The sequence below is a fragment of the Hyperoodon ampullatus genome (genome assembly GCF_949752795.1).
Source record: "Hyperoodon ampullatus genome assembly, chromosome: 2".
NCBI classification, from domain to species: Eukaryota; Metazoa; Chordata; class Mammalia; order Artiodactyla; family Ziphiidae; genus Hyperoodon; species Hyperoodon ampullatus.
Window position 1 is genome coordinate 60,190,845 of NC_136915.1, and position 24,202 is coordinate 60,215,046.

The window sequence follows — 24,202 nt, forward strand, 5'->3', positions numbered from 1 at the left end:
TTTGTTCCCCCTGAATATGAATCCTTCTTTGTGACTTGCTTCTAATCATCTTAGAATGCAATAGAAATGATGATATTCTGAAGTTAAGTCATAGAGGTTGATAAGGCCTCTCTCTGTTTCTCCTTATATCTTTCTCTCAGGACATGTGCCTTTGGAGTCATGAACTGCTGTGAAAGAAGTCCTGTGACCTTGAAGCTACCATTTGGAGAGACTTCATGGAGAGGCCGTTGGAGAGGAGAAGCTGCTAGCCAATAGCAGGCATCAAATGCCTGACATGTAAGCATGCCAGACTTTAGATGATTTCAGTCCCCTGTCTTTGAGTCTTCCATCTGAGACCTAAGCCATCATAAAGTGTAGACAAGTTATTTCTATTGTGCCCTATTTGAATTCTTCACCTATAAAACAATGAACAAAATAAGTGGTTTGTTTCTTGCCACTAAGTTTGGGGGTAATTTGTTATGTGGTCATAGTAACTGGAACAACAGTGAAGAAAAATAATTTAAAGCTAGCTACTCTACTATACATAATGGCTTCCAACCTCATAACCAAGACTCTCCATAAGAAGACTCCTGCTGGCCATTTATCTTTTAGTTTCTGTCTTTCCACCCTGTTGTAGAGACGAGACTACTTCCTTTCAATTAGAATGCCTTGAAGAGATCCTGCCACTTCCTACTAAGTTCAGGCCCAACTTTTCAGGCTCTCTGAAAGGAAAAACAGCATCCTGAAGAAGAAACACATTCTGGATATTTATAATTATCACCAGCAATGAACACATAGCCATTGACATTTCATGAGGAGCACTTAAGCACCTCAATATCTCACACATTCCTATGCCATTATGGGTTCTTTGTTTATTTTGCCCAGCCAAATTATGTGTTAAATTGTCTTACCCTAAAACAAAGATCTAGTCTTGTCTTGGAGGTGAATCAAATCCTTAATATCTAGAAAATGAGAAAAGCTATTTACTCCTTTAAAAATGGCATTTTTTTTTCTCATGTCTCAAAAATTTGAAGTTCAAATCTCAAACTAAAGACACGATAATTTCTATTGTATTCCAGAGGATGGATTTGGAAGAGATCAAGGAATCATCTCACTTTAAGGCAAGTAGCCTTTTATACAAAATTTTTAAAAAATCTATCTGATGGTTTGGTAACAGGGAGAGGTGGGATACGTTCATAAGAGACCTATCTTATTATATAAGAAGAAAATAAATTCCTAATAGTTCTGAATGTGGCACTACCCCCAAATTAAGAGGAAGTTGTGATTTGCCTTGTAATAAATAAGAACTATGAAATGCAGCAGACAATCCATATTCTTCAACTAAATTACTCGTGAAATGCATTTGCCATTGGCAAAGAGTTAAACTTAAAATACGGTTTCCCAGGAACTTTTCTTCATGTTTTTTAGAAGTGGATTGTCACCTTGTCATCTGTCTCTTAGGCCACTTTTCTTGAGTAGTTTCTGAAACCACAGAAAGTATTGTTTAAATTGTTTGTCCTTGTTTATCTTACTCTCAAAACAGGACCCCAGGGGTAGTTGGAAAGACAGAGAAGAAAAAAACCCAATGTATCTTATATTCTGTTAAATCACTGGGTCATCTGTTTTTGGCAACAGTAATATCATGTGGTCGGTTGAAAATGGGTTTAATAAATATCCTACGTGACACTAGCTGCCCAGCCAGATTTACTCAGGGGACTAATGCTCAGAGTTTGAGAACCTTTGCAGGACTCATTAATATACATTTGATGGAGGGATGCCTGGTGACTTCAGTATGTCCACAGGGAATTTGCATATTATAGAGTTGAGGGGCTGTCTTCAGGGAATTACAGTCTGGTCCTGTTCTTCAATATTGGCTTTCTTTAAGGTCACTGCCAAAGAGGACCTTTTCATGCTTGCCAACCTCCTTTGCTTTTGCAGAGTGTGAACCATTTTGATTAAATATGCCACTCTGTTTCAGAGAGAGAGACCTTTGCTCTTCCTTGTTAGGAAAACTACAATCCTCTTCTGAGGATTGTTGGTGCTATCATTTGTCAAAAAAATGAGATTCTGACTGGTTCAAATGCAGTAGTTCTTGCAGTGAGGGTGGAGTTGTGACTTGCATTACAGTAAAGAATAACATTGAATATGCTTCCTGCAGATAATTTCTAGCAAAGAATCAGTAAATTTTATCTTATCAATCCGTTTGTGAATTTTACCTACAGAGTGTTTTTACAAGTGGAATGCGGTGGTGGGAGCGGTCAGGAGGATAGCATCCTTTCCATTTCCTGCACACTAGATTTTTGACTAATCTGAAGGTCCTGAGAGACAGGTTTAAGATTTTTCCAAATGCAGAAGCTGTTTTAGCAAATTAGATAAAATTAATCAGCCCTTCACAGGAAATTTTTCTTATTAAGAAGAAAAGCTCACTCATTTTGGTCACTTGGCAATAAACTTTCTCCTTTGTAGAAGAAGTCTGGTGTAATTCTAGGGCTTTATTTTTCCTGCCTTCCTCCTTCTTGTGTAGTCATTTTTTACTCAACCTTCAGTATGCCATGTATAGTCATCTCTTCATTTCTGCCTTCCCTAATTTCTCCAGAGGGTTAGTTTCTTCTTCCAGAATTCTTACATGTTCCCAGAGATGGGACCAATCTCCATTACAATGGTTAACACAGTGTATTGTAATTATCTCTTTATTGTGCTTGTTTTTCTCAATAAATATGAACCTAAATGTCAAGGACTATGTCTTTTTTTCACATTTCTATAGTTAGCACCTACATAATGGTATGTGGTTCTGAAATGTTTCTTATAAGAAAAGAAGTCCTTCAGTGTAAAATCTGTCAGATTATTTGCCTCCTGACACAGAAGTTTCTCCTATAAGCTTCTACCCCTTTACAGTGAATTTCCATGCCCAAGTGTGATTTATTTCATTTTTTTCTCAGTGTGGTTAGATTTTTTTTTCTGTGTGTGTTGTTGTTTTCTTATTCAAATATAATTAACCAGCAGCACAATTAACATTAATATCAAGATGAATAATTAGAATATTCATTAATATCAAAATGAACATCACTTACTAATGATGTTCAGTGATCCAATTGCCACTCCGCCTTTATTTTTTATTTTTTTATTTTTTTTGCTGTACGCGGGCCTCCCACTGCTGTGGCCTCTCCCGTTGTGGAGCACAGGCTCCAGACGCGCAGGCTCAGCGGCCATGGCTCACGGGCCCAGCCGCTCCGCGGCATGTGGGATCTTCCCGGATCGGGGCACGAACCCGTGTCCCCTGCATCGGCAGGCAGACTCTCAACCACTGCGCCACCAGGGAAGCCCCCGCCTTTATTTTTGTTCCTAGTGGACCTTGTATTTATAATGTAAATACTGTAGATACTGCAAACTCCATCAAGGAGAGGACACTGGAAGAGGAGGCAGGTACTTTTAAATGCCCGACACAGAAAGGAAGGAATAAGCTAAGGTTGCACGTTTTCTTTGGACATTGCATAATACATTATATTATCACCAATATCACAGACATAAAGTGTTGATCTTGTCAAGAAATAATGCAGCAACTAGGCCCATCCCTGGAGGGGTTCTGATTCAATAGATGTGGGGTGGAGCCAGATAATTTGCATTTCAAGCAAGTTCCTGGGTGATGCTGATACTGTGGGTCTAGGAACACAATGGTTTGGACAGTGCCTGCTTCTCAAACTTAAAAGTTCCTATGAATCATCTAGGATCTTGTAAAAGTGCAGATTAAGTTATGTGGGGGTGGGGCCTGAGATTTAAAATTTCAAATAAATTCCCAGGTGACGTGAATGCTGTTAGTGGACCACACTTTGATAGCAAGGGTTTAGAGTAGAATTCAGTAGTTCCCACATTTGTTTTGTATCTGACTCACTTGATATTATGGGCTGAATGTTTGTTTCCCCCCAAATTTGAATGTTGAAACCCTGATCCCCAAAATGATGGTATTAAGAGGTGGGTCTTGTAGAGGTCATGAAGGTGGAGCTCTCATGATTGAGATTACTGACCTTAGGAAAGAGACTTCAGAAAGCTCCCTTGCTCCTTCCACCATGTGAGGACACAGGAAGAAGGCAATGGCCTATGAACCAGGAAGTGGGTCTCCAGACACTGAATCTGTTGGTGCCTTGATCTTGGATTTCTCCAATCTCAGAACTGTGAGAAATAAATTGTTTAAGCCAAAGAAAGAAAGAAAGAAAGAAAGAAAGAAAGAAAGAAAGAAGCATATCGTGTTATCTAGTATTTAGCAAAGCATTTCATTAAATGCTGTAGACAGTTCTTCAGTAATAAGGTGTTTAAAAGAATTTAAGTCTTTATAAAAAATGTCAGTCAAATTTTTCACCTCTTATTCTTTCTCTGTTGCTCCAAATATTGGTCTAAAATACAGAGTAATATAATATTTTTGAAAGGGTTGATGAGGTTTAGGGTAAATCTCTTGCTAAATCCTGCTTTTTTGTATTACTTTATGAAAACAACGCTATTTTCATAAGAATTCATCTTTATTTTCATTTTGGTTTAAGCTGCTGTAGGACTTCCCTGTTCATGGTTTGTTTTGTTTAGGTTTTATTCCATTTCTTAGTAGTTTTCTATAGCATTTATTATCTGTTATACATATGATATTTACACTATACCTGAATCAATAAACACTGATTGTCCCAATTTTGTTGAAGACTTACTTTATACATGTAGGCCTATTCTCAACAACTAGACTAAACTCCTTTTGAGACCAGGGATACAGCTTACATTTGTTTATATTCTAGGCAGTGCTCAATATAATGCTTGCCCAAAGCAAACGTTCAATAAGTATTTATTGATTTATTTACCTCACCTTCTAAATGGTATTTTAAGTCAGAAATGCTGTTTTAAGCATTATGCTGTATTTCTTTTTAAAAAGAAGTATTTAAGATTGACTTTTCATATGAGTCCATATAATGTAATCATACAGGGTGGCCATGTAATGTTTAAGAGGACAGTCTCTCTGTCCAGCTACTTGGGTTTGAATCCTAGCTTTACTATTTGCTGCTGCAAATACTTTGCTGAACAAATGATTTAACTCTCATTTCCTCAGTTTCCTCATCTATAAAGTGCAGATAGTAATACTACCGACGCATGGAACTGTGAAGATTAAATGAGTTAAAATATATGTAATGTACTCAGAAAAGGCTTGACACAGAAATAAGTGCTATATAAGCTGTATCTGTATTTATATGTGAAAAAAGCTCTGCAATTTCATACGATTATAGAACACTGAAAGTGAAAGGCACTTTTCAAACCAGAGTGTGAAGAAAATGAGAACATGGTCAGAAGACCTGGCTTTGAACTCTAGTTGTGACATTTCTGAATTGACTTCATTTGTGAAACAAACATGGTAATAACTTCATTACTGACCTTAGGGTGATTTGGGGACTAGATAGAAACTAGATAGAAAAATATGTTCAAGATCTCACTGTAAGTGGTAAAGCACAGTTAGCATGTTAGTTTCATTACTACTAACAAATGAAGAAACTGTAGTTCATTCTATGGCCTCGGGAAAGTTATTTCAGTGCCTGTTTTCACATCTGTAAAGTATGGATAATAATAGAACCCAGCTCACATGATAATTATAAGGATGAAATGAGTTAATACATGTAAAAGGTAGAGCAAAGTGCCTCTAAATAATATGTAGTAATAAGCATTAGTTACTTATTATTTTTATACTCATCCAATAAATATTTGTGATTCAGTAATAATCTATGCTTGTTTATAATGATATCTGGGAGTATTGTTACAAATACTGACCCCTCAAAAGGACAGTTTCTTTAATAAATGGTGTTAAGAAAATGGACAGCAACATGCAAAAGAATTAAAGTGGACAACAGTCTTATACCATACACATATATTAACTCAAAATGAATTAAAGACTTGAATGTAAGACCTGAAACCCTAAAAATCCTAGAAGAAAACATAGGTGGTGAGCTCCTTGACATCAGTCTTAGTGATGTTTTTTTCAGATCTGACTCCCAAAGCAAGGGAGACAAAAGCAAAAATAAACAAATGGGACTACGTCAAACTAAAAAGCTTCTGCACAGTGAAGGAAGGAAACCATCAATAAAATGAGAAGGCAACCTACTGAATGGGAGAAGACATGTGCAAATCATATATCTGATAAAGGGTTAATATCCAAAGCATATAAAGAACTCATGCATATCATTAACACCAAAAATCCCCAAACAATCTGTTTAAAAAGTGGGCAGAGGATCGGAATAGACATTTTCCCAAAAAAGACATACAGATGGCCAACAGGCATGTGACAAGCTGCACAGCATTACTAATTATCAGGAAAATGCAAATTGAAACCACAGTGAGATACCACCTCATACCTGTCAGGATAACTATTATAAAAAAAGACAAGAAATAACCAGTGTTGGTAAGGATGTGGAGAAAAGGGAGCCCTCATATACTGTTGGTGGGAATATAAATTGGTGCAGCCACTATGGAAAATAGTATGGACGTTCCTCAAAACATTTAGAAATAGAACTACCATATGATCCAGCAATTCCACTCCTGGATATTTTTTGGAAGAAAAGAAAACCACTAATTCAAAAAGATATATGCACCCCTATGTTTATTGCAGTATTATTTACAACAGCCAAGCTACGGAAGAAACCTAAGTGTTCATTTTTTTTTTTTTTTTTTTTTTTTTTGTCGATACGCGGGCCTCTCACTGTTGTGGCCTCTCCCGTTGCGGAGCACAGGCTCCGGACGCGCAGGCTCAGCTGTTATGGCTCACGGGCCCAGCCGCTCTGCGGCATGTGGGATCTTCCCAGACCAGGGCACGAACCCGTGTCCCCTGCATTGGCAGGTCGACTCTCAACCACTGCGCCACCAGGGAAGCCCCCTACGTGTTCATTGACAGATGAATGGTTAAAAAAGATATATTATATATACAATGGCATAATACTCAGCCATAAAAAAGAATGAAATCTTGCCATTTGTGACAACATGGATGGACCTTGAGGATATTATGCTAAGTGAAATAAGTCAGACAGAGAAAGACAGATACTGCATGATTTGCCTTTTATGTGGAATCTAAAAACAAACAAGCAAAACTAAACACAACCCAGACTTATATATACAGAGAAGAGATTGGTGGTTGCCAGAGGAGAGGGGGGTTAGTGGGAGTTAGTGGGGGAGGGCGGGTAGGGTGAAATGGGTGACAAGTACAAACTTCCAGTTATAAAATAAATGTCATGGGGTTGTAAAGTACAACATGGAGAATAAAGTCAATAATATTGTATTAACTTTGTATGGTGACAAATAGTAACTAGACTTCTTATGGTGATCATTTATCAATGTATACAAATGTTGAATCACTATGTTGCATACCTGAAACTAATATAATATTGTATGTCAATTTATACCTCAATAAAAAATACATTTATTGTAGGAAAAAAAATACTGACCTCTTCTGCTAAAGGTTTTGATTGGCAGTTTTAGGATAAGTCTTGAGAGGATAGATAAGGAACATATCTTTCAGAAAATTCTCAGCTAAGTTTTCCTATATTGACATACATAATGCTTTAAATTCCTTATATTGGCACTGAAATCCATTTCAGAACTTCTGTACTGTTTTCTATAATGACTGTACCAATTTACCTTTCACCAACAGTGCACAAGGGTTCCCTTTCTCCACACCCTCAACACCACTTGTTGTCTCCTGTCTTTTTTGATAGAAGCTATCCTAACAGGTGTAAGGTGACATTTTATTACGGTTTTGATTTGTATTTCCCTGATGATTAGTGATGTCCAGCACCTTTTCATATACCTCTTGGCCATTTGCATGTCTTTTTTGGAAAAATGTCTGCTGAATTCTTTTGCCCATTTTTAATTGGGTTATTATTATTTTTTTTAACTATTGAGTTGTATGAGTTCTTTACACATTGATTCAATATACTGAGGCTCAGTGCTGGGGTGAGGATTCAATGGAAAAGTGCACTGTAAATGGTAAAGATCTAAATATAGCCTGATTGTCATTAGGGTATAACACAGACCAGCTGCTTGAGGACTCTTTCTGTATGCTTCACTGCTGTCCTGCAATGGTTCCAACCCCGTTTATGGGGTTAAAGCATGAACTTTGGAGTAGTTGCTATTATTTCCTTTACCTGAAAAACTGCTTACATGTAAGACCAGTTGTACCTCAACCTTAACTTCCGTGAAGTTGCCATGACTTGTCCTCTGTAAATGACAGAGTTTATTATTCCCTCTTGTGGGCCACCATTATGCACCCCGTCTCACAGACCCACCCTTGTACTCCACACTCCTGTGAAAATACGTTTCATGTAATTCCTTAAATCTTAGATGTTCTCTCTTGTCGCTGGACCTTTATATATGCTACTTCTCTGACTAGAACATTATTCTCTGCCTCTTAACGATTGTCTCATTATTCTTTAGTCTCTTGGACAACCTGCCTTAACCCTATCATACACCTAATCACAATTACTTGTTTAAGTTTCTGATTTTCTGTGATAGACTGTAAGCTCCATAAAGGAAAGGGCCCATTTTTTTTGTTCACTGCTATATCCTCAGTGCCTGTCAAAATGGCACGTTATGGTCACTTATATATTTATTTGAGGAATTAGTGTATTTGACTTATTATGGAGTCTTTTGGAAAAATTATCTGATATGATAAGAGTTTTATGTTTATGGGGCTATAAGAAAGTAATAAATCATATACACTCATGCATGTATGGGCATATGTGTATTTTTATACACATATACAAACACATATTGTGTGTGTGTACACATATCCCTTATCAATTGCAAAAAGGATGGATCTACTCGCCTAATGCTAAATGCTCTCAGTTTGAAATTGTTCTATAATCCAAGAAAGAGAGAATAGGTAGTGTGAGGCTAGGGAGACATTTCTGAAACATGCTGCATAGAACATATAGGAAATGCCCGGAGAATAGGGTTATTTTGGAGTAGATTGCTGTTACATGCTAGAGACAGTTTTCTCCCAAATGAACCAAACAGATAAGATATAGAAAAATTTGATACATTTCACATTCAATTTCACTTTTATATCAAGATAGCTCTAAGAACAGAATAAAGCTGCTGTCCCTTTCTTGAAGACTACGTGAGAAGACACTGAGTGTTAAGCATTAGTTTGCTAATGGCCACCTTCAGTTATCAAAAAATGGCTTGGGAATGACTTCACCAAAACTCAGCCAGACAGCAGCACAGACTAGGGAGAGACGACCTTGCAGACTCACCAAACACAGGGTTTCTTTGCAGCATGTGCTCTGTTGAAATATTGTAGAATTGTGTTTTTTTGAAGATTGGAAAATTTTATAGAAATTGTATTAAGAAGAAAAGTTTCTGACTGAGAAAAGATATTTGAGTATGTTGACACCATGTCTCTGAGTGTTTATGTAAACAGTAATGTCAGGCATTTTCCTCCCACGAGTCCACCAAATCACAAACTCAAGATTATTACATTTGCTTACTTACTACCTGACATAGATGCTGTAGAGAACTGATATAGGTCATAGCACAATCCTCTCAGCAGCATGCTTAGTACAAGATTTTGGGTGAAAATTTAAGATATGAAACAAATATATGGCATGTTTTATGTATTTATATAATGAAAAATTGAATCTGAAGTTTGCATATAAGTAGCAAAGGTTTCACAAAATTCCTGTTCTCATTATCTACCAAATTAACCAATCAGAGTTGGAAGGAAAAAGTCTGAGGGAGAAAAAAACAGTAATTTCAAACACAGTGATCTGTGTCCCTAATGTCACAGTTTCCTGTGTTCCTGGGTCATTATCCACTTTTGGTGGGTGCCTTCATTATTTTTTCTTTAACAATTTGTTTTCTTCCCCATTAAAATGGATCTTCCATTATGATCTCCATTCTATTTCTTTCCTCTTCTGTGATGCAACATTTTGGCTCCTATTCAAAGGTTTTGTTTTGTTTTAATTTATAGAAAGAAATACACTTTCAGATGCTGGAGGCAGGAAGGCAAATGAGGAATTAGAGTGCTCACTAATGTTTGTATTCTGTTTTTCTTCCTGGATCCCCTGCTTTCCTATCCCCCTTGCACCTAAGTGTTAGTTCTGGCTAATGGAATACAAACAGAGTGATGAATGCCATCTCTAGGCTGGTCCTTAAAATTTGTGAAGTCCCTCCACTATTACTTTCATTATCCTGGTCTGGTGGCTAGTCCTAAAGCAGTACTGTCCAATACAAATATAAAGTGAGTACATATGTAATTAAAAAATTTCCAAGAACCACATTAAAAACAGTGAAAAGGAATGGGTAAAATTGATTCACTGATATATTTATTTAACACAATATATCAAATATATTATCATTTCAAAATGTAATCAATATAAAAATTATTAGATAGCTTTTTTCTTTTTTTATACTGTACCTTTATTTTCTTCTTATTTTTATTATTTATCTATTTGGCCACACCATGCAGCTTGTGGGGTCTTAGTTCCCCTACCAGGGACTGAACCCTGGCCCTTGGCAATGAAAGCAGAGTCCTAACCACTGGACTGCTATTGAATTCCCCTATACTGTACCTGAAAATCCAGTGTTTATTTTATAATTATAGCTCATCTCAATCCAGACTAAATCCACATTTCAAGTGCTCAATGGCCACAAATGGATAGTGGCTACTCTTTTATTAGGACGTTTCTGGGGGTGACATGGAGAGATTGACATAGCCATTAGATGGAAAAAAACCCTGGGTTACTGAATGACTGTGGAGAAGTGTCATATACCGCTGATCTACATCGTAATGTGAGTAAGAAAGAAACCTTTGTTAACACATTGAGATTTCTGGATTTGTTTGTTGTCAGCTAGTGTACTGTGTAAGATTAGATTACTGTGCAGCAAACATTCACTACCTTGCCGCTTGTCTTCTCTTGAAACTCCCTGAGAGGAATATACTTTCCTGCCTAATTGGTGTTGCGGTTGGCCATGTGATTTCCTTTGGCCAATGGAAGGTTGACAAAAAAAAACTTTGCTGGCTCTAAGCCTAGGCCTTAAAACTTTTGTGTGATTCTAATGAAGATTTTTTGAGATTTTTTTTCTTTCCCATTAAAAAAAAAAAAAAGTGAACCAGAGGAGCCACTGGCCCCAGAAAAATGAGGAACACATTGAGCAGTCATGAACTGAACCTGTGATTGGCAGTTAAGCTGAGTCTACTCTAGAACCGTTGAACATCAACCAGTCTGCTTATTGTTGTATGCAGCTGTGTTTTGGGGTAGCTTGTTGTATGGCATTATTGTGACAGTAGCTGACTGACTGAACTACCCTAATAGAATTTCATTTCCCATGGAAGAATCTCCAGCCCTTCACCAGTCCATAGTCCTCCCTTCCTGTGGTACTTTTGCTATGCTGCATCTCCTCTGCTGTCCTTTCTTCCCTTTTACAAGCCCCTAACCCATATCCTTCTGTGTTAGCGTTCAGTGTTGGTCTGATTTTGTTTTATAATTATTTACACCTATAACTCAGATTAGCAACTTAAGATCTTATAACTTAAGATCTGAATATACAGTCAGCCAACAACTTAAAAAAAAAACTCTTGATATGTTCCAGGCACTGTTATAGTCTACAAGGACAAAACAGTGAACAAGACCTGTTCTCATGATACTTACATTTTTTTGGGAGGGGGTCACAGACAATACACAAATAAAATACATGGAGATATAATATTCATATAAAGAAAAATGAAGAGGAATTAGAGGTCGGAGATGGGAGGCAGTTATTGCTATAGAAATAATTTCATAAATCCCTTATTCTATACCCTGAAGAAATATAAACCCTTTCTAAGATCTTTGCCCATTACTAGGGGCTTATGTTCTTATTCTTCTCTGTGCCTTCCACCTGCTTTCACTGCATTAGTTGAATTTAAGGATTAATTTTGTCATTTTGTTTGTGTCTGTTCTACCTCTCATTAACTGAGTAAATTAAATTATTATCACACAAACCATTCACACAAAGGTGTGTGTGTGTGTGTGTGTGTGTGTGTGTGTGTGTGTGTAAGACCTTATTCAAGGTGTTGAAAATATGAAAGTATTTTCATCATGGTAACACAATTTAAAATTCAGTATTAGCTATTCCTGAACCTAAAAGTAACAAAGCTATACCCTAGTCTCCTGTCATGTTTTGTTTTGCTTATATTTTTCTGTACTCTTTTGTTCTAACCTCTGAATTTTTTGTTTCATTTTATTTTATTCAGAAGAGCAATTTAGCTAGCACTTTCATTTCCTTGGTTACAACAACACAGGCCCTCAGAGTCTCAATTTTCTACTAAATAGCTTACAAAGTTATTTTACTACATTTGAAAACACTGAGGTTTAGAGGCACTGCATTATATGCTCAAGGTCACACAGCTAGAACATGGTGGGACTGAGATTTTGTTCTAGTCTGTCTAAATTTAAAACTCACGTTTGCAAAGTGAAAACAAATTTCATAGTCACATTTAGGTGAGCAAACACCTAACTTATTTATTTTTTTGATAAACTTATTTGCTGCCTATCATCTGCCTATAGAAAGTAACTTAATCTAGTCCCCTTCATGTAAGGTCAGTTATACCATGATATGAACTCAGTGAAATAAGAATTTACGCACAGACATACCAGTAAAGTCTAATTTCAGGGGGTTATGCATTGTTGGACCTCAGGGGGAGACATGTCTTATCTGTGGCTATCCTCTGTCCATTGCTGGCATCCATTGAGTTATAAGTTATTTAGCCCAGTCATGAGGCAATGGCCCCTTTCTTTGACATATCTACTGTTTATGTCTTTTGTCTTTCCATGGTCATTGATAGAGTGTGCCACACTGTACACTCTGGCCTGGCTGTTTACCATATTCCTGAGCCTCTCCCAGTCAGTCTGCTCTCTCTCAGTCACTTTCATGCCCTCTGAGAAGGAAGTAAATATATGCTTCTTCCCAAAATAGTATATGGGGTACTTCAAGACTCCATTCAGGCCCATCTAATTATACATCTTTCTCAGGCATTGCCTGGTAGGTATGGCCCCCCCAAAACATGTCCACATGTTTAACCCCCAGAACCTGTAATTTACCTTACATGACACAAAAAGTACTTTGCACATGTGATGAAGTTAAGGGATCTTGAGAAGAAAGTTTATATTGAATTATCCAGTTGGGCCAAATGTAATCACAGAGGTCCTTAAAAGTGGAAAACCTTTCCCAACTGAGGTCAGAGTGAGATGTGACTATGAAAGGACAGTCATAGAGATGAAATAATGCTAGCTTTGAAGATGGAGGGAAGGAGTCATAAGCCAAAGAATGAAGCTGGTCTATAGACTCTGGAAAAGGTTCTCCCCCAGAACCTCCAGAAAGGGATATAGCCTTGCTAAGACCTTTATTTTATCCCAGTGAGAACTGTGTTGGATTTCTAACCTACAGAACTGCAGGACAATAAATGTATGTTGTTTTAAGCCACTAAATCTGTGGTAATTTGCTTCAGTAGTGAAAGAAGCCTAATATACTTGGTAATATACTGGACCAAGACTTTTCTGTGAGGCATGCCAAGTCTCAGAGTTCCAAGATTCTCCTGAACTTTTCTGAGGATTCTAAGATCCCTCACTCTGGGAATCATCCTGAAGAGGGTCAGGATCCCAGCACTTTCTCCTACTCACAACACTGGACAAGTTTCCCTGTATTCTTCACTAATGAAAAACCATCTCCCTGCTTCCCCCAGTTAATTGAACTTTTCAGTGGTTCTTACAAGACCATGCAGTTTTTCTAACACTGTTATTTATGGTACAAAATTTATGTCCTATGTTCTTCATGCTTTTAGCATTTTTTTAAAATTCAAATACTGCTTTCTATAAAGAAGTCTGTTTACAATCCAAAGCCTTGGCATTCAGGACTATTGATTCTATACAGATTTTCAAGAACATATTTAATAAGTTGAAAAGTTAAACAATAATTCTTTATTTTGCTCTGCAGTTTCGCAAAGCAACCCAACTTACTGCCTATGGAGAAAATGCAAATGTTGCCTGAATAAAGGCTAGGATGGGTTGTCTTACAGTGTTCATAGAATTCCTTGTTCATCCTTTTAATTTCCATTAGATCAGTAGTAATGACTCCTCTTTAATTTCTGATATTGGTAACTTGTATTCTTTCTGTCTCTCTCTGTCTCTGTCTCGCTCTTGTTAGTCTGGCTAGGGGTTATCAATTTTTTGATATATTAAAAAATCACCTTTGCTGTTCCTTGATTTTCTTTATTATTTTCCTATTTTAAATTTCATTGATTTCTATTCTAATTTTTATTATATCTTTTCTTCTGCTTGCTTTAGGCTTAAATGGCTATTCTTCCTTTAATTTCCTAATGTTCAAGCATAGGTTATTGATTTTAGACCTTTATTATTTTCTAAAATATATATTTAATGCTATAAGTTTCCCTCTAAGTATTGCTTTCACTGCCTCCCACAAAACGTGATAAATTTTGTTTTCATTTTCATTTGGTTCAAAGTATTTAAAAATTTCCCTTAAGATTTCTTTCTTGACTCACGAGTCATTTAGAAGTTTTTTCTTTAATTTTCAAATACTTGGAGGTTGTCCTAATATCTTTCTGTTACTGAGTTCTGTTCTATTGTGGTCTGCAAAAATACTTTCCATGATTTCTATTCTTTAAAGCTGTGTCTTAGGGCCCAGAATATGGTCTATCTTGGTGAATGTTCCATGTGAGCTGAAAAAGAATGTGTATTCTGATGTTGTTGGATGGAGTATTTTATAAATGTGACTTAGATCAATTTGATTGATAGTGCTATTCAGGTTAAATGTATCCTTACTGATTTTATGTTGGCTTGATCTATCAATTACTTAAATCTATCAAGTCTTCAACTGAACGAGTGGATTTGTCTATTTCTTCTTGCAATTCTGTCAGCTTTTGTTCCTATATTTCAACACTCTTTTTGGTTGAATACACATTTAGAATTGGTATGTCTTGTAGAATTGATCCCTTTAATAGTATATAATGTCCTTTTTGTCCATGATAACTTTCCTTGTTCTGAAATCAGCTTTGTCTGAAATTGATATAGCTATTCCAACTTTTTTTGATTAGAGTTACCATGGTATATCTTTCTCTATCCCTTTATTTTATAGACTTATCTATGTCTTTACATCTAAAGTGAGTTGCTTACAGACAACATATACTTTGGTGTTGTTTTTTTAATCCAGTCTGACAATCTCTGACTTTTAATTGGTGTATATAGACCATTCACATTTAAAGTAATTTTTGAAATATTTGGATTAATATCAACCATATTTATAACTGTATATATTCATTGCCAGAGCCTTCTTTTTCTACCTCTCATTTTAATTGAGCATTTTATATTATTCCATTTTTGTATCCTCTCTTAGTGTGTCAGTTATACTTCTTAAAACTTTTTTAATGGCTGCTCTAGAGTTTACAATATGTATTTTATAAATAATCTAAGCCCTCCTTCAAATAACCCTATTCCGCTTTATGAATAGTAAGGTACATTAGAGTACTCCCGATTCCTCTCTTCTGTACCTTGTGATATTGCTGTCATTCATTTAACATCCGTATTCTATAATCACTCAATACATTATTATTATTGTTTTTATTTTAAATAAACAGTTATTGTTTGGATCAACTAAGAGTAAGAAAAATTAAAGATTTCATTTATTCATTTATCCCTCTCTGATTTCTCTTCCTTTCTTTATATAGATCTGAGTTTCTAACATAACATTTTCTTCTCCCTGAAGAACTTCTTTTAATATTTTTTGCAGTTGCTGGCATTGAATTCCTTCAATTTTTATTTGTCTGATAAAGTATTTTTTGTTAACCTTTGAAGGCTAATTTTGCTGTATATAGAATTCTGGGTTAGTGGGGTTTTTTCCCTGAGTATTTAAATATTTCACTCCACTCTCTTCTTGGTTCTGTGGTTTCTGATGAAAAGTCCACTAAAATTTTGATCTTCTACAGGTAAAGTGCTTTTCCCTCTCTGGCTTCTTTTTTTTTTTTTTTTTTTTTTTTCGGTATGCGGGCCTCTCACTGTTGTGGCCTCTCCCGTTATGGAGCACAGGCTCCGGACGCGCAGGCTCAGCGGCCATGGCTCACGGGCCCAGCCACTCTGCGGCATGTGGGATCTTCCCGGACCAGGGCACGAACCCGTGTCTCCTGCATCAGCAGGCATACTCTCAACCACTGCGCCACCAGGGAAGCCCTGGCTTCTTTTGATATTTTTTTTTCTGTTTGTCTTTGGTGTTCTGCAGTTTGAATATGATAGAGTTTTTTTTTCTTTTTCTTTTTGTCTTCTATTCTTTCTGTTTAATGTTTTCTGAGCTTCCTGGATCTGTGGTTTGGTGTTTACCATTAAGTTCGGAAAGTTCTTTGAGTAGAGTATTTTCCACTACTCTTAGAGGAAAACATAAGAAGAACACTCTCTGACATAAATTGCAGGAAGATCTTTTTTGATCCACTTCCTAGAGTAATGAAAATAAAAACAAAAATAAATGAGTGAGACCTAATTAAACTTAAAAGCTTCTGCACAGCAAAGGAAACCATAAACAAAATGAAAAGACAACCCACAGAATGGGAGAAAATATTTGCAAATGAAGAGACTGACAGGGGATTAATCTTCAAAATATACAAACAGCTCATGCAGCTCTATGTCAAAAAAACAAATAACCCAATCAAAAAATGGGCAGAAGATCTAAATAGACATTTCTCCAAAGAAGACAAAGAGATAGCCAAAAAGCACATAAAAAGATGCTCAACATCACTAATTATCAGAGACATGCAAATCAAAACTACAATGAGGCATCATCTCACAAGGGTCAGAATGGCCATCATCAAGAAGTCTACAAACAATAAATGCTGGAGAGGGTATGGAGAAAAGAGAGCCCTCCTAGAATGTTGGTAAATTGGTACAACCATTATGGAGAACAGTATGGAGGTTCCTTAAAAAACTAGAAATAAATTTACCATATGATCCAGCAATCCCACTCCTGGGCATATATCTAGAGAAAACTCTAATTCGAAAAGATACATGTGCCCCAATGTTCATAGCAGCGTTATTTACGATAGCCAAGACATGGAAGCAACCTAAATGTCTGTCGACAGATAAATGGATAAAGAAGATATGGTGTATATATATATACAATGGAATATTACTCAGCCGTAAAAAGAATAAAATAGTGCCATTTGCAACAACATGGATGGGCATAGAGATTATCATACTAAGTGAAGTAAATCAGACAGAAAAATACAAATATTGTATGAAATCACTTATATGTTGAATCTAAAAAAAAATACAAATGAACTTATTTACAAAAGAGAAATAGAGTCACAGATGTAGAAAACAAACATGGTTATCAGGGGGTAAAGGGAGGGGAGGGATAAATTGGGAGATTGGGATTGACATATACACACTACTATATATAAAATAGATAACTAATAAGGACCTACTGTATAGCACAGGGAACTGTACTCAGTACTCTGTAATGACCTATATTGGAAAAGAATCTAAAAATGAGTGGATATATGTATATGTATAACTGATTCACTTTGCCGTAGAACAGAAACTAACACAACATCATAAATCAACTATACTCCAATAAAAATTTTTAAAAAAAGAGAAAGTTACAGGACAGAGACATGGGTCCATTAAAAGACTGAGACTTAATTAAAAGATTATAAAACACTCCCCTCTCCCATGCATTACCACCACACCAACAGGGCTCCTATAGATTACAGCTGAAAAAGCTGGAAGGCACAGATTTTCTCTGAGGAGGTATTTAGGGAAGGTCAAAGTCAAGAGGGGAGCCAAAACAAAACACTAGAGGAAATTGAAGTCCCTGGCACCTATAGCTTCAGAAAACATTAAACAAAGCCCAACTCCTAGCTGAATAAACATAAATCTTCAAACAAGAGACCTACTGACCTCAGTTCCTGTGGTAAGTAAAATAATGCACCCCCTCTCCCCAAAAGATGTCCAAGTCTTAATTCAGAACCTGTGACAAGGAAAAGGGGAAATAAGGTTGCAAGTGGAATTAACATTGTCAGTAGCTGATCTTGTGATGGAGACATTATCCTGGATTTCCCAGGTAGACCCAATGTAATTATAAGGCTAAGTGAAAGAGGAGAGCAGAGTGAGAGAACCAGAAAGATGGCAGTTTGTATGGATTCAGCCAAATGTTGCTGGCTTTGATGATGGAGTACATAATGGGGCCACTAGCCACGGAATGCAGGTGGCCACTGGAAACTAGAAAATACTTCTGACGTTCTCCTAGAATGCTAACACCTTGATTTTAGCCCAGGGAGACATATTTTGGACTTCTGACCTCCAGAATCGTAAGACAAATTTGTATCATTTTAAGTCACTAAGTTTGTGATACTTTGTTACAGCAGCAATAGAAAATTAATGTAATTCCTCTTACCCAATGCAATATGTCCTGCTTTCAACAAAAAATTAAAAGGCACAGCAAAGGGGAAAAAAAAATTCACAGTCTGAAGAGACAAAGCAGCCATTAGATTCAGATATATTGGAATTATCAGGCAGAGAATTTTAAATAGCTATGTTTACTATGTTAAGGGCTCTAAGGAAAAGTAGACAACATCCAAACACAGATGGATAATTCAATCAGAGAGATGGAAATTCTAAGAAAGGGTCAAAAGGAAATGCTAGAAATCCAAAACACCATAACAGAAATGAAGAATATCTTTGGTGTGATCGCCAGTAGACTTAACATAGCTGATGAAAGAATCAGTGAGTTTGCAAGTAGGTCAACAGAAACTTTCCAAACTGAAATGCAAAGAGAAATAAGAATGAAAAAGAATAGTTCATAAAATAAACGTGAGACAATTTCAAAAGATGTAACGTATATGTAATTGGAGTAACACAAGGGAAAGAAACTGAGTAGAAAAAATATTTGAGGTAGTATTTTCTACATCAAAATCTTTAATCCATTTTGAGTTTATTTTTGTGTATGGTTCTGGACTTTTGTTTGTTGGAAATTTTAAAATCATTATTTCAATTTCAGTATTTGTGAATGGTCTCTTCATATTTTCTATTTCTTCCTGGTTCAGTCTTGGAAGGTTGTACCTTTCTAAGAATTTGTCTATTTCTTCTATGTTGTCCATCTTATTGGCATATAGTTGTTTGTAGTAGTCTCTTATGATCCTTTGTATTTCTGTGGTGTCAGTTGTAACTTCTCCTTTTTCATTTCCAATGTTATTGATTTGAGCCCTTTCCCTTTTTATCTTGGTGAGTTGACCTGTGACTTCATAAGGGTTTCTTCTTGTATAGATTCCTCATCACGTTATCTGAGATAGGAAGGCTAGAGGGTGCTGGAGGGTAATTTTATTTTCCCCCTGGAGGATAGGCTTTTGTTATGGAGAGGACTCTGGGCTTGTTTCACAGGGATTACCCTTTTTCTTCCCCTGCTAGACACCTGAGGGGATCTTTCTTGGATCTTCACCTTTAGAATCTGGTGGGCTTCCTGGAGGTAAAGTCCATAAAAGTTTGGATGCCCACCTGAGACCGTAGCCCCCGGGAATTTCTCATGCTCGCACTTCTCCATGCTCATCCTCCAGAAGTTTGTCAAAATTACCGTTTCAGTGTTCCTATCAGTATATTGCTGCAGTGGCTTCTGCTTCAGGTAAGGAAATCTTGGCTGTGACTCTATGGATTTTCTTGTTTCTCCAGATTCAGGGGGGTAGTTGCTCTGTAAATTCACTTCTCTGATGGGTCCAAGGAAAGTCATTGAGTTGGCTTGTCTAGATATTTCTGTTTTAAGGATGACAGCAACAACTTCAAGCACTTTACATGTCAGAGCTGAAACTGGAAGTCTCCTGTACCTTTTATTTTATTTTAACTTTTTGCAGTACACGGGCCTCTCACTGTTGTGGCCTCTCCCATTGCGGAGCACAGGCTCCGGACACGCAGGCTCAGCGGCCATGGCTCACGGACCTAACTGCTCCGCGGCATGTGGGATCTTCCCGGACCGGGGCATGAACCCGTGTCACCTGCATCAGCAGGCGGACTCTCAACCACTGCGCCACCAGGGAAGCCCATCCTGTACCTTTTAAACTCTATTCACCTTTACCTTTATTTTCACTTAGCTTTCTCCTCACAGGAATACCTCCTGAATTTCTCATCATTATAATTCCCCTCCTCAGCAACTGAGACTCCAGTAACACTTTCATTCTCTGCTTGTAGCCTCTGATCTCATCACCCAGCTACTAAATTTCCTTATATCTTCTTCCAATTATGGGTCATATATTTCTTGAAATGCTTCCAATTTCTCTATTCTAAGAGACTCCTATAGACTTCTGTTCAGTTTTTTTTACAAATTGTTCACTTGATTTTCCTATACCCATCTAACTGTTGTTCTCTTCTGGTGAAGTGTAATCATTATTCATTTTGCCTTCTTTCTTTTTTTAAAAAAAAATTTATTTATTTATTTATTTATTTGAAGTATAGTTGATTTACAATGTTGTGTTAGTTTCAGGTGTACAGCAAAGCGATTCAGTTATATATATATATATATATATATATATATATATATATATATATATATATATATTTTTTTTTTTTCAGATTCTTTTCCATTATAGGTTATTTCAAGATATTGGGTATAGTTCCCTGTGCTATACACTGGGTCCTTGCCTTCTGCTTTCTTACCTTCAATTCCCAGGATGATTTAAAACAATGCAAATTTATGCTCCCTAACCTGAACTGAGCCTTTAGAACTACTTGCAATCCTTTTACTTATCTTTGGTTCACTCCCTCTCCCACTGCATCACTAAGTATTATAAGTATGTACCTCTTTCCTTACCCCTCTTGTTTTCAATCTTAACAGATAACATATAACTCCTTTTAACAAAAATTGAGATCATCAGTTAAAATCTTCTTCAACTTCTCTTTTTCTCTGTTATTGACTCAGAAATGGCATAGGAACTAAGTAATTGATGAGGAAGAATAAAATATGGTCCCTGCATTAAAGGAGCTTAAAAAACTTATGTGCTCAAGTACAAAACGAATGTTATATGCCACAAGTCCTAAAGTTTGTACTGATAACAAAAAATTTTAAAACTTTAAATGTATTATTTTCTTTTATGCATAAAACCACTTGGAAGGTGAATATAATTATTACCCTCAGTACATAAATGAGTGAACTGAGAGTTGAGATGTAATGTAATTTGATAGAGCTTCTGAGTGAATAAATGGTAGAATCAGGGCTACAATCATGTCTGACTTATAATAGACTCTCCTATAAACCTAAGTATAGTATTTTGCTAATAGTTTGTTGACTCTGTTCTATGCCCCCTCTCTGGGTTATCCCAAACCTCTGGAGGAATGCAAAAGCAGTCAAGCATTCCCAGCAGTGGGCTACAGATATTTCCTTGAACCTTATTCATAACCTCAGTAAAGTATACATCTCTCTTTTCCCAGCCCCGGATTCCTGATTTCTAGAGTTTCTTTCCAAGCAGAAAACTGAAAATGGATGGGTGAGACATAGCTGTATAATAATGTGGTTTATTACTAACCCTGCCTCTGACCAGTAGCAGGAGAAACAAAATGTCAGCAGTAGCAGAAAGCTTCCTCAAGTAAACAGACTAAAATCATCCTTTTTTTCTTATATAAGTCATATTCTTTCATTTGTTGGCATTCTTTTGTCAGGAGTACAAACTCTTTCACGTACCTTCTCATGGCTGGAGCCTACTTAGCTGTGTGAGGTCCTCCCACTTTTTACTTTTATTTCAAGTGCATGTATTTTTTCTTATTTTATTCTTATTGTCAAAAAATGAGGTTCCCCTTTCACAGATATCTGAAAGGGGAATATACTCAGTGTAGCTTTGGCTGATATCGTTATATCCATCTAATTAGAATCCCATCATGTTCGTGGCTACTCTCACTCCTGTGGTTAGAACTTCCAGAACCAAACAGAATTTTTAAATGCAGAAATTATCCAGTTTGTTGTCATTCCTATTATTGAAATAAATTGCTATGCCCAAACTGCAAGCCTGCAAGATTTCTTTGTTTTCCACTTTAAGCAAAACATATTCTGAGTAGAAACTGCCTGAGATAGTGTCTGTGGAATGACTGCTATAGGAAATCTAATTTTGGAGGAATGAAGGAAGTAAGGTCTTATGTAAACTCCATGAATTCCCCAAACAACTTTTAAAATAGCAGTTTTTAACCAGAGGAGCACTGTCTGCTCAGAGAAAGTCCTTGAATGTACACTAGCCAACTGGTGTCAAAACTAGATTGCTTTGTACCAATTCTCTCCCATATAAAATTGTTTTGTGCAATACGAATGGACTCAATAGTTTGTTGGTTGTAATGAGTGGCAAAGCCTGGAGAAACACACTCTTAAGATGGGGTAAGGAATTGAAGGACTGATTGTTTTGAAATGGGCAGCACATATTATAAAGAACACCAAACAGCTCCTCAGGGCACCCTGGGTGCATGATTTGCTTCTGGTTACTTTTTTTTTTTTGAAAATTTGGAAGGGAAACATTTTATTTTTTTTTTTTGTTGGGGGTAGGAGTTTATTAATTAGTTAATTTATTTTTGCTGTGTTGGGTCTTCGTTTCTGTTTGAGGGCTTTCTCTAGTTGTGGCAAGCGGGGGCCACTCTTCATTGCGGTGTGCGGGCCTCTCACTATCGTGGCCTCTCTTGTTGCGGAGCACAGGCTCCAGACATGCAGGCTTAGCAGTTGTGGCCCATGGGCCTAGTTGCTCCGTGGCATGTGGGATCCTCCCAGACCAGGGCTCGAACCCGTGTCCCCTGCATTAGCAGGCAGATTCTCAACGACTGCACCACCAGGGAAGCCCCTGGTTACTTTTTTGTGGGGTACAGTCTAAGCAATCTAATGTCTCAATTTCAGGACCTCCTGAACAGTGCATATTTTGCTCTGGCAAGTCTGTATGTAGTGTGTGTATGTGTGTTTGTGTGTTTATGCCATTCTTATTCTTTTTGATTTGTGAGGCTTGGCAACATGTGACACAACAGGAAGACTTCAAATATATAATCATTCTGGCTTTCAGGGTCTTACACTTAGACCAAAGTGGATAGCTCTTTGGTCTAAGCTCTTAGACCAAATTTGATAGCTCTTTGCTGAGAAAGATGGTAGGTCCCCAAGGTACAATTTTCCTGACATGGTTGACAGTGTATTACTAGAATGTTTGGCTTGGTGTTCCTTCATATGGGCACAGTTATCTTTCATGCAAGTTAGGCACAGGAATAAAGAAAAGGGTTGGTAGTATGTGGTGTGGAATTAAATGGTTCAAGTTAATTAGGGATAGGAGCTAGTTTAAACAGAAAAGAGAATATTCTTGAATGGCATTTAATTCTTGAGACTTAACCTGAACTAGCTGCATAATTTGCCTAATTTACATTCATGAATTAGCAGAAGAGATCTAGTAGAATATAGGATTTAGAACCAGAGAAGCCTGAGCTGGAATACAAATTCTTCTATTTATCAGTAAAAATATCTTGAACAAAGTAAGCAATCTTTTTGAGCACCAGCATCCTCATCTGTGACAGAGGAAAGGATAATGAATAATTCCCTGAGTTTTGGCATGGAATATTATAATATATGCAAAGTTCCAAGTGCCTATCTCACAGTAGGTATTTAGAAATATTACTTATATTTCTCCTACTGCCAGAAAAAATAGGGTTATGTGTGGTATTGTTTTGTTTTTTGCATTTCAATTTTAAGGCTCTTAAGGCTATGGCATTTTAAGGAAATTGAATGCTTAACATTCAGTTCTCTAGGAGGATGTCTGAATAGTCAAGTTAATGGCACGCACCTAAATTTGAATCTTCTAACACATCCTCCAAAAACTATAAAAATCAAGTAGATCAGTGATCAACAAGCTTATTTTGTAAAGGGACAGATAGAAAATATTTTAGGCTTTGTGAGCCACAGAATCTCTGTTATAACTAATTTATTCTGCTATTGTATTGTGAAAGCAGTCATAAAAAATGCATAAGTAAAAAAAGCATGACTTTATTTCAAACACAGGTGGTATACCAGATTTGGCCTGGGAACCATAGTTTACTGACTCCTGAAGTAGAAGAACAAATATAACCACACAAATCCCATACCTGTAGTATAATTATAAGTCAGAGAAATTACATACTTTAAAATGCCCACAAGTAAAAAAATAAACATCATTTTCAGTGCTATTTCTTGGATCTCCACCACA